At 38.9% G+C, this 12,135-nt stretch overlaps 1 pseudogene; it reads left to right on the top strand.

The window, feature by feature from the left end:
* The first annotated feature begins 5,620 nt into the window (after window positions 1–5,620).
* Window positions 5,621–5,975, top strand: LOC132684572 (small nuclear ribonucleoprotein Sm D1-like; annotated as a pseudogene).
* The last annotated feature ends 6,160 nt before the right edge of the window (window positions 5,976–12,135 follow it).

The raw sequence follows: 12,135 nt of genomic DNA, 5'->3' as shown, positions 1-12,135 counted from the left end.
GTGCTGAAGGAGATAATGGCTGAAAACTTCTCAAATTTGTCAAAAGACATACCTACATATCCAAGAAGCTGAGTGAGCCTCAAACAAGAAAAGAAAGAAAGAAAGAAAGAAAGAAAGAAAGAAAGAAAGTCTACAGCAAGATGCATTACAATCAAACTTCTGAAAACTAGAGACAAAGAAAAATCTTGAAAGCAGCAAGAGAGAAATGACACACATTACCTAAAGGGAAAACAATTCAAATGACGATGTATTTCTCATCGGAAACTATGGAGGTCAGAAATAAGTGACACAACATTTTTCAAAATACTTTCAGCATTTCCAATGCTGAAAATAAAGAAATATCAACTCAGAATCCCACAGCCAGTGAAAATATCCTTCAAGAATGAAGGGGAAATGAAGACATTCTCAGATGAAGAAAAACTAACAGGTCTTGTCACCAGCAGACCTACCCTAAATGAATGACTGACAACAGGAGGTAGCCTAAAAAAGAAAGGAAGGAAATGATAAAGGAAGGATCTTTGAAACATCAGGAATGAAGAAAGAATGTGGGAAGCTAAAATCTTGGTAAATAAAATTGACTTTCCTTTTTCTCTTGAGTTTTCTAAAAATTTTTAGTGGTTGAAGCAACAATTATAACACTGTTCCATATAGTTCTAAATGTATGTATAGGAAATATTTAAGGCAATTATAAATAGGGGAAGGTAAAGGGACATAAAGAAAAAATAAGATTTTTATACTTCACTCACACTGGTAAAAAGAAAAATCTACAGGCTATGATAAATTGTGTATGTTTAATGCAATACCTAGAGCAAACTAAAAAAGTTGTACAGAGATACACTCAAAAATGTTATAGATGAAATCAAATTGGAACTTAAGAAATGTTCAAGTAACTCACAGGAAGGCAGGGAAAACCAGACAGATAAATTAAAAACAGAACAAACAGAAAACAAAAAATAAAATGGCAGGGTTAAGCACTAATATATCACTAATTACAGGACTGTAAATGATTGAAATATACAAAAGAGAAGGCAGTTAGGCAGCGAGGATTAACAAACATGACCCAAATATATGCTGTTTACAAGAAGCGTACTTAAAATATAACTATGAAAGGATGGAAAAGATATATCTTGAAAACATTAATCAAAAGAGAGCAGGACTAGCTATATTAATGTCAGATATAGTAAACTTCAGGACTAAGAAAATTATCAGAGACAGAGACATTATGTAATGACAAAAGGGTCAGTCTGTCAGGAAGATACAGCAATCTTAAATGTGAAAATATCAAACAATAAAGCTGCAAAATATATGAAGCACAAACTGACAGAACTGAAGGGAGAAATAGACATGTGCACAATTAGAATTAGAGAATTCAGCACTCATTTCAATTGTCCAATTGATAGAACTAGATAGAAACTCAGCAAGAACATAGAAAAACTAAACAACACCATCAACCAATGAGACCTAGCCAATATTTATAGAAAACTCCACTGTAGAATATACATTGTTTTCAAGTAAAAACAGAACATAGATAAGACAGGCCATATCCTGGGCTATAAAACAAACATTAATATTTTTTTTAAATATGAAATTTATTGTCAAGTTTGTTTCCATACAACACCCAGTGCTCATCCCAACAGGTGCCCTCCGCAATGCCCATCACCCACCCTCCTCTCCCTTCCACCCCCCTTCAACCCTCAGTTTATTCTCAGTTTTGAAGAGTCTCTTATGGTTTGGCTCCCTCCCTCTCTAACTTTTTTTTTTCTTCCCCTCCCCCATGGTCTTCTGTTAAGTTTCTCAGGATCCACATAAGAGTGAAAACATATGGTATCTGTCTTTCTCTGTATGACTTGTTTCACTTAGCATAACACTCTCCAGTTCCATCCACATTGCTACAAAAAGCCATATTTCATTCTTTCTCATTGCCAAGTAGTATTCCATTGTGTATATAAACCACATCTTCTTTATCCATTCATCAGCTGATGGACATTTAGGCTCTTTCCATAATTTGGCTATTGTTGAAAGTCCTGCTATAAACATTGCGGTACAAGTGCCCCTACACATCAGCACTCCTGAATCCTTTGGGTAAATTCCTAGCAGTGCTATTGCTGGGTCATAGGGTAGATCTATTTTTAATTTTTTGAGGAACCTCCACACTGTTTTCCAGAGCAGCTGCACCAGTTTGCATTCCCACCAACAGTGCAAGAGGGTTCCCGTTTCTCCACATCCTCTCCAGCATCTATAGTCTCCTGATTTGTTCATTTTGGCCACTCTGACTGCGTGAGGTGATATCTCAGTGTGGTCTTGATTTGTATTTCCCTGATGAGGAGTGACATTGAGCATCTTTTCATGTGCCTGTTGGCCACCTGGATGTCTTCTTTAGAGAAGTGTCTATTCATGTTTTCCGCGCATTTCTTCACTGGATTATTTGTTTTTTGGGTGTGGAGTTTGGTGAGTTCTTTATAGATTTTGGATACTAGCCCTTTGTCTGATATGTCATTTGCAAATATCTTTTCCCATTCTGTTGGTTGCCTTTTAGTTTTGTTGATTGTTTCCTTTGCTGTGCAGAAGCTTTTTATCTTGATGAGGTCCCAATAGTCCATTTTTGCTTTGGATTCCCTTGCCTTTGGAGATGTGTTAAGTAAGAAATTGCTGTGGCTGAGGTCAATGAGGTTAGACTAGCAGAATGGACTCTCTGGAGCCAAACATTAATATTTTTATAGTTTTATATTTTAATAAAATTATTTAATATTTTAATATTTTTTAAAAAATTGAAATCATATAGAATGTGTACTCTTACCATAATGGAATCACACTAGAAATCAATAATAGAAAGATCTCCAAAAAACATGAAAATAAAAGATCATACTCCCAAATAATCCATGGATCAAATAAGATGTCTCAAGAGAAATAAAAAGAATAATGAACTTAATGAAAATAAAACCACAACATATCAAGATTTGTGGAATACAGCTAGAGTAATGCAGAGAGGGCAGTTTATAGCACCAAATGCACATATTAGAGAAGTAGAAAAGCCTCAAGTCAGTAATTTAACCTTCCACTTTAAGAACCTAGGAAAAGAAGAGCAAAATAAACCCAATGCAAGCAGAAAGAAGGGAATAATAAAGAAAATAGCAGAAGTCATTGAGACTGAAAACAGAAGAAGATAGAAGAAAATCAGTGAAACCAAGAGCTGTTTCTTTGAAAAGGGCAATAAAATTGACAAACTTCTAGGAAGACTGACACAGTAAAAAGAAAGAAGTTAGCAATATCAGAAAGGGAGAATATCACTACTGATTCTGCAAACATCAAAGGATAATAAAAAAATACTACTAACAATTCTATGCACACAAATTTGACCACTCAAAACAGAGCAAATTTTTGAGAGACACCAACCACCACAACTTATGAAATAGATTGTTTGAAAAACTCTGTAACTATTAAGGAAATTGAATTCATAACTTCAAAAACTCCCCCAAATAAATTTCCAGGCCCAGATGGTTTTACTGGAAAATTTTATCAGGTTTAAAGAATTGAAACCAATTCTACATACTCTTTTCCAAATAATAGAAGAGGAGGGAACACTTCCTAATTCATTTTATGAAGTTAATATTACCCTGATGCCAAAACCATACAGTCCAAAAACAAACAAACAAACAAACAAACAAACAAAACAACAACAAACAAACCCACAGTCCAATATCATTCATAAATATAGACACAACAATCGGTAACAAAATATTAGCAAATAAAATCCAGCAACATATAAAATGAATTTTATACCATGAAAAAATGGGGTTTATTGCTGGGATGCAAAATTGGTTTAATGTAAGAACATCAATCCACATTAATAGGCTAAAGGAGAAAAATCAACTGATCGTATCAATTGATGCAGAAAAAGCATTTCAAATTTAACACCTATTTATGATAAAAACTCAGGATAATAAGAATAGAGGGAAACTTTATGGATAAAGAGTACTATAAAAAACCAGTAGAGAACGTCATACTTAATGGTGAAATACTGAATCTTTTCCTCCAAGATTAGCAACAAGGGAAGGATGTCCACTCTTATCATTTTTATTCAATACAGTTGAATTCAACTGGAAGTTCAAACCGGTGCAGTAAGGCAAGAAAAAAAAATGGCACACGGACTGGAAAGGAAGAAATAAAACTGTTGCTGATTGCAAAAGACACAATTGTTTACATAGAAAATGCCAAGGAATTTACAAAAATAATCCTAGAGTAAATGAGTTCACCAAGGTCACAGGATACAAGGTAAACATAAAAAAATCAACTGTATTTCTATGTGCTAGTAATTAATTCATGGATACCAAAATTTAAAATATAATACCATTTTTATTCACTCAAAAAATGAAATACTTATGTGAAAATCTAACAAAACATATATGGGAATTATGTGCTAAAAACTATAAAATACTGACAAAAAAATCAAAGACAATACAAATAATCAAAAGACCTACTGTGTTCATGGATTGGAAGACTCAACATAGTAAAAAGTTCTCCCCAAACTGATGTATGGGTTTAATATAATTTCTATCAAAATTGCAGCAAGATTTTTTAAATAGGGATAAGAGTATTCTAAAATTTATACCAAAAGGCAAAGCCTTCTTATCAAAAGTATTAAAATAGCTAAAACAATTTTGAAAAGAGGAATAAAGTAGAAGAAATCAATCTACCTGATTTCAAGACTTAATATATAACAACGATAATGAAATCTGTATGGTTTTGGCAGAGGAATAGGCACATTTGATGGATCACTGGCACAGAACAGAGAACTCAGACATAGACTAATAGACCCAACTTATTATTTTTTTTTAAGTTTATTTATTTTGAGAGACAGAGAGAGTGAGCAGCAGAGGGGAAGAGAGAGAGGAGGAAGAGAATCCCAAGCAGGCTCTGCATTGTCAGCACAGAGCCTGATGTGGGGCTCAAACCCACGAACCCATGAGATCATGACCTGAGCTGAAATCAAGAGTCAGATGCTCAACTGACTGAGCCACCCAGGTGCCCCCCAACTTATTTTTGATGAAGGCACAAAAGCAATTCAATGGAGGAAAGATAGTTTTTCAACAAATGGTGCTGGAACAACTGGACATCTATAGCCATAAAAGTGAACTTGTTTCATACTTTATACAAAAAATGAAATAAAAATGGATCATGGGGTAAGTGCAAAATGTAAACTAAAACACTTATAAAAAAAGATCTTCGAGATTCAGGGCTAGGCAAAAAGTGTTAATGACACCAAAAACATGATTCATTAAAAAAATTGATAAACTGGACTTCATCACAATTTAAAAATTCTGCTCTGTGGGCGATCCTGTTAAGAGGATGCAAAGACATGCTACAGAGTGAGAAAAGATATTTTGAAACCATATAGTCAACAAGAACCAGTATCTAGAATACAGAAAGAACTCCTAAAACTCAGCAGAGAAACAAACCAACCCAATGAGAAAATGGATCTAAGACTTGAAGAGATATTTCACCTAACTGGACACACAGTTGGCAAATGTTCAGTTTCCAGTCATTCATACTCATAGTCTTTGGGACCCGGGTTGTTGGGTTTTGTGCACTATCTGATTGAAAGAGTGATGGTGTTGCTAGGATGAAACTCCTGAGACTTTTGATGAAATTGAGTCACAAAACCATAATCATTGAATTAAAAAAATGGAACATAGGTCCATGGAACAATCACAGGTGTAAATTTCAGCATGAACATGCATCTTAAAACTGTCAAAATGACCTTGAAGAACAGGTACAGCTGAAAACAATGAGTATTCAAAGAAAAAATATTCAATATTTTATTCTGCCAGATGGCTTTCCTCTGGATACACTACTCATGGATGTTGAGCCAAGGGTGAAATCTAAGGGGAGATGTTGCCAGAAGAAGCTGAGGCCAAGGAAGAGGAAGAGGAAGAGGAAGTGGTCCAGGTAGAGGAAGAGGGGGCCTTAGGCAATAATGTCTCTCAGGATTACTATTTCAAAGTGATATGTGAATTGGGGCATTTTTGTATAGGTTTTGTTTGTTTATGTCAGTTTTTAATAAACATAAATGTAGGAAAAATAGAAAAAAAAAAGATGTTCAATGTCCTTAGCCATCAGGGAAGTGCAAATTAAAGCCACAATGATATTTTATTATGTATCTGCCAAATTGACTAAAATAAAAAATATTGATAACACTAAATACTGGAGGGGATTCAGAGAAATTGGATCATTCACACATTGCTGGTGGGAATGTAAAACAGTACAGCCACTTAAAAACAGTGTAGCAATTTGTTAAATAACGAAATATGCAACTACTATGGAACCAAGCAATGGCACTCCTAGGCATTTATCCCAGGAAGATAAAAACTTACATTCACAGAAAAACCTGTATGTGTATGGAAGTTTTATTCATTATAGTCCCAAACTGGAAACAATTCAAATGTCCTTCAATGGGTTAAACAGACAGTGGTACGTCCATTCTATGGAATATAACATAGCAATAAAAAAGAGTAACTGTTGATACAAGTTACAAGCTGGATGAATCTCCAGAGAATTAGGTTGAGTGAGAAAAGCCAATCCTGATGGGTTATATACTATATGATTCCACTTATAACATTCTTGAAAGGACAAAGTTACAGTAATGGAGAACAGATTAGTGATTGCCAGGGGTTAAGGAGAGGTTGGAGACAGGATGAAAGTGGGTGTGGCTATAAAAATGACAACATGAAGATCCTTGAGGTGATGGAAATGTCCCAAAACGTGACTGTTTCAATGTCAACATACTGTTGATATGGTATTGTAATTCTGTAAGATGTTACCTTTGCCGGGGGGTGAGGGGGCAGGGGGCACGTACTGGGTAAAGGGTACATGGGATGTCTTTGTGTTATTTCTTTACAATTTTTTTAAAATTTTTTTTGAGAAAGAGACAGAGCACAAGTGGAGAATGGGGGAAAGAGAGGAGAGGGAGACACAGAATCTGAAGCAGGTCCCAGACGCCAAGCTGTCAGCACAGACCCTGGTGTGGGGCTTGAACCACGAACAGTGAGATACCTGAGCTGAGGTCTGATGCTTAACCGACTGAGCCACCTAGGCTCCCTTAAAAAATTTTTTTTTTAATGTTTATTTATTTTTGAGAGACAGAACACAAGCAGGGAATGGGCAGAGAGAGAGAGGGGGACAGAGGATCTGAAGAGGGCTCTGTGCTGACAGCAGAGAGCCCAATGCAGTGGTCCAACTCATGAACCATGAGATCATGGCCTGAGCCAAATTCAGACACTTAGCTGACTGAGCCACCCAGGCGCCCCATCTTTGTGTTATTTGTTACAACTGCATGTGAATCTACAATTACCTCAAAATTAAAAGTTTAATAAAAAATAGTTATGAACCCTTTGCTGCTAAGGTTTATAGTACTTTGGAGGAGTCGTTAATTAAATCTCTATATAAACACATAAAAATTCAACTGTAATAATGCTTTGAGGAAAAGATATTTAGTCTCAGGAGAACATGTAATAGGTAGGGTGTGACCATATAATTTATTGCTCAAACTGGGACACTTTGAGAGTGAAAGAAGGTGCTATTATTAATTAGGCAGAAAAAGGAGTCCTAAATTGGGGCACTGGTCACCCTAATAACGGGGCAGGGGTCCTGAGGTCGGGGGAGGCTCCCATAGGGAAATGAAGCTAGACCCAAGATCTGAAGAAAGATTGAGAATGAATCAGGCAGGTAGGGAGGGGAAAGGCAACACCGGCAAAAACCCCACAGCAGGAGAGAGCCTGTCCTTGAGGGAGCAGGAGCACCCAGGGTGCTCCTAGGAGCTCGGGGAAATCCCTGCATGGTTTTTGGTGGGAGAAGCCTCATCTGGGCTCTGGTTCCTGTGACCTGAGTAGCACTCTCCCTTCCTTCTGCCTTCCTGATGCTGAACTTGGGTGTAAACCACATGTTTGTTTTCAGGCTACATTTAGTTCCTTGCTTTGCTCTTCTTTGCTATGCTTGAACAATTTCCCAAGAACTTCCAGCTCTCTTAGGTCCTCCGTGATGCTCCTGATTCTGAGTGTGGATGGGTGAAAGAGTCATGGTCCAAGTGCGGGGGTGGGAGGGCCACAGAGCATCCATGATACATCTCCTCTGGCTGTAGCTAAATGGCCTCCGGCTCTTCTTGGGGGTGTCCATCTTGTCCTCATAGGGATGCTTCTTCGGAGCTTCAACCCTGTCTTTACTTGGCTGTTCTTACCCATCTAGAAGCTAATCCTTGCCCCTCTTTCTCCACCCAGGCTCCTCATTCTTGCTTGTCTTGTATCCAAACTTGGACTCAGGAAATCTGCACCCCCTCCCCCTCCACCAAGTTCTCTGAGCACCAGGGACTCCATCTATAAATACAGATACTGACCTGGCCTGCCGACCTCTCAGGACTCTGGGAAGATTAAATGCACTTCTGCTTCCCCATCTGTAAAATGGAGATATCAGCAGTTCCTATCTCAAAATTGTGTTGTTGTTTTTTTTGTTCTTGATTTTTAGGATCCAATGACATAATCTCTGAATAGTGCCTGGCGTATAAGCACTGAATAAATCATTACTAGACCTCTTTACCTCTCCTCTCTTATCTCCCTCTACACCCACCCACCCCCTGCCACCAAATGTGCTCCATCTGCTCCATGATGCCTGGATTTCCTTCATGAGAAGTCAAAGCTTTTATTCCCCAAGGTGAAAGTGCAGAATTAAAGAGTAAATCATCTCGAGGCAATGGCCTTGTTGGTTGACCTCAATGCTATGGCTCTGAACAATTATGAAATACTCGTTTCCCTTGCTTCTGAGATACCACTATCTACGGGTTCCCCTTCTACTGCTCAAGTTGCCTCTTCCCAGGCTCATCAGTGTGTCCTCCTGGCCCATCCTCTTACCAACATTAAGGGTTTCAACTGGATGCTTTCATTTCCCACGTTGTCTTGAAGAGACCACCTTATCTCTAGGAACATAGCATTGCTGTTAGAGTCGTCAGGGAGAAGAGTAAAACAAAAACCTGTTTCCTCCAATCTTCTTTCCCATTGCACCCACCTCATTAGGTCGATGCTTTTGTTTTTGGAGACATGAGTAGGGGGCAGATGTTGACAATGTTGGTGATGGCTTTCAGCAGCTTAACGAGTGTGTTCTTTTCCTGGAGGTTGTTATGTTTCTGTTGTTGACTTGTCTTCTTCAGCCTGAACTTGCTACTTGAACACAGGCCTGGAATTCATTGACCATAATTTTCTCTTCCTTTCTAGGGGTGTCATTTAAAGATAAGAATGTCAACAACTAAATCAGCAACCTCTACTCAATTGCTAGGCATGTTGCAGGAACCATGTGCCTGATCAGCTACCAGCGTCAGTCCTCATGGTGTGTCCTTGTGTGGGGAGACAGGTGGCACTGCAGAAAGAACACTGGCTTTAGAGCCAAGGAGACCTGAATGTAAATATTGCCTAAGGCCTGTTGTGTGATCTAGAGGAAGATGCTATAAACCGCTGTGTAAGGACTTAGCTCTAATGTCATACAGATCTGGATTCAAACCCCGAATTCTGTCACTCACAAGCTGTGCAACCCAACCTCTCTGAATCAAGATTTCCTCAGCTATAAAATGGGCCAAAGTGCTGACCTCCACGGGACCATTAAGAAGAGTAAGAACCTTTACAGCCAAATTTACCTTTAGCAATTTATCTGTGCTACACTTCATTCAACTGCTTTTATGTGCATTAATTATTTAATCTTTACTATGACTCTGTATGGTACTTTCGCCATCCCCATTTAAAGATGAGGAATGGAAGCACAGAGAAGTTAAGAATTTGTCCAAGGTCACACAGCTGGGGTTGGTATGGTAGGCATTTGGATACAGGTAATTTAGCTCCAATGTTTGGGTTCATAATCGCTCTGCTAGAACGATGATGGATCATTACCACACATCGGGTCCCAAGTTAGTGCTTGGGGTGTGTGAACACTCATTAATGCCAATGGAATCGCTTTTATCATCACTGCTTCACCACATACATTTTCGTTTCTCAGTCTACCGATTGGAACCAAGGAAACCTACTCTGGCAGAAATAAGTAAAGCAGTGGCATAGAAGACACAGAGTGGGACTTAAAGCCCTTATTAAATGTCAGTGTTCATGCTGTTCTTTTCTGCTCCTTCTTTCTTCTTCCGCTTTTCTTCATCATAACATCTTTGGTGACTTTATGACCAAGCTTCTTCTTCTTTTTGTTTTGTTTTGCTTTTATTTTTAACAATGGCCAAGCTTTGTAATGTCACTACGTGCAACTATGCTGGGCAGATGGTCACCTGTGATAGGGAAGAGCATCAAATCGTAGAGCTTTTGCCTCTTTAGAAAGTATATGGGGCGCCTGGGTGGCTCAGTCGGTTAAGCGGCCGACTTCAGCTCAGGTCATGATCTCACGGTCCATGAGTTCGAGCCCCGCATCGGGCTCTGTGCTGACAGCTTGGAGCCTGGAGCCTGTTTCAGATTCTGTGTCTCCCTCTCTCTGACCCTCCCCCATTCATGCTCTGTCTCTCTCTGTCTCAAAAATAAATAAACGTTAAAAAAAATTAAAAAAAAAAAGAAAGTATACATATGCGAAAAAGAACAGAGGACTAGAAGTTGCAGCAGAAGTGTTATTATTTAAACTCATCTGTTTCACTTGTGATTGCACAGTTATCGAGGCTCAGTGCTATGTCACAGATGGGGCCAGGTGCTGAGGTTATAGCGTGGAGCAAACCAGACGCTTCTTGCCTTCGTGGACACACAGTGGTAGGAAGTCCTGATTCCAGTGGTCTTCTGACTACTTTCATCTGCATTTCATGGTTTGTTTTATAATCATTTACCTCTGTAGAAATTCAGAGAGTTACAATGTGAACTGCTGTTTTGATGTTAATTGATTAATTAATTTCCTATTTAGTTCCAAAAAGGATGTGAAGTGGCTTATCAACACCGCACAGCTATTGTAAGACTGAAGAGTATCAAACAACAAAAACAAACAGTATTTAGTAAAAGGGGAGCAGAGGATAAAGATCTTGTTCTGAAGACAGTTGGAGCAAGTGAACCTGGTACTCAGCTTGACTGTCGAGACAAGAGGAAGACAAAGTGAGAAGACAAAGCCACTTTAAGAGCGCCTTTAAAAAAGGATGTCAGTTTCACAGGAGAAAGCCACTTTTTCCGCTCTAAGTTTTATGAGGAATATGTCTTTAGATCCTCATATGAGGAGTGCTGAACATGTTATAAAATATGAGAAACAGGCTTAATTGGAATGCTTCTCCATATGTGCTGGCCATGGGTGTTGATGGCAAGATCTATTAAAATATTAAGGGTTTGGGGTGGGGAGAGAAAGAAAGGGGGGGATAGAGAGGATATGAATAAGAAAGCATTTTTGATGTCAGGAAGAATAGTGTCCCAAAATGTTATTTCACCGTGATTATTAAAAAAATAAAACGTGAGGGATGCCTGGGTGGCTCAGTTGGTTGGCCACCAACTGACTTTGCCTCGGGTCATGATCTCACGGTTTGTGAGTTGGAGCCCTGGTCAGGCTCTGTGCTGACAGCTCAGAGCCTGGAACCTGCTTCAGATTCTGTGTTTCCCCCTCTCTCTGCCCCTCCCATGCTCACATTGTCTCTCTCTCTCAATAATAAACATTAAAAAAATTAAAAAAAAAACTTGAAAGAAGTCATATTAGGGTGGCAGTCGTGTAATCTCATGGATAATTTACTGCTACAGTGTGCTTTTTCCATTGTTTGCAACAGGGACAGAAGCCTGGAGGGAAAATGCATTCTCAGTAGGGCCTTCTTTGCTCTCCCCATTGTACCTGGGTGAGGGCTAGTCTTGGCTCCCAACATGACTTTTCCAGCTGAACTGAGCATTTTGCCAGCAAGGGAGATTGGAGTCCATCTAACCCTCACCTGTCTTTCCAATTCCAAATAGATGTTGGACAGCTCCCGTCTTACAGCAGGAAGACAAAACTTTGGAGATGGTGATGATGAAGATGGTAGTGGTGACGATAATGGGTAGTGTCAGGTGGAATGCTATAGTGGGGGCAGACTTCACGGGAGAACTGGCACTGAGAGCAGACCCTGATGGAAATGTGGCAGAGGGCAGATGAAGACTTAAGGAATTTGGTAAGAAA

Source organism: Panthera onca, chromosome D2 (genome assembly GCF_046562875.1).
Source record: "Panthera onca isolate mPanOnc1 chromosome D2, mPanOnc1 haplotype 2, whole genome shotgun sequence".
NCBI lineage: Eukaryota > Metazoa > Chordata > Mammalia > Carnivora > Felidae > Panthera > Panthera onca.
The sequence above is the reverse complement of the archived record's forward strand: the minus strand, read 5'-3'. Positions and strand labels throughout refer to the sequence as shown.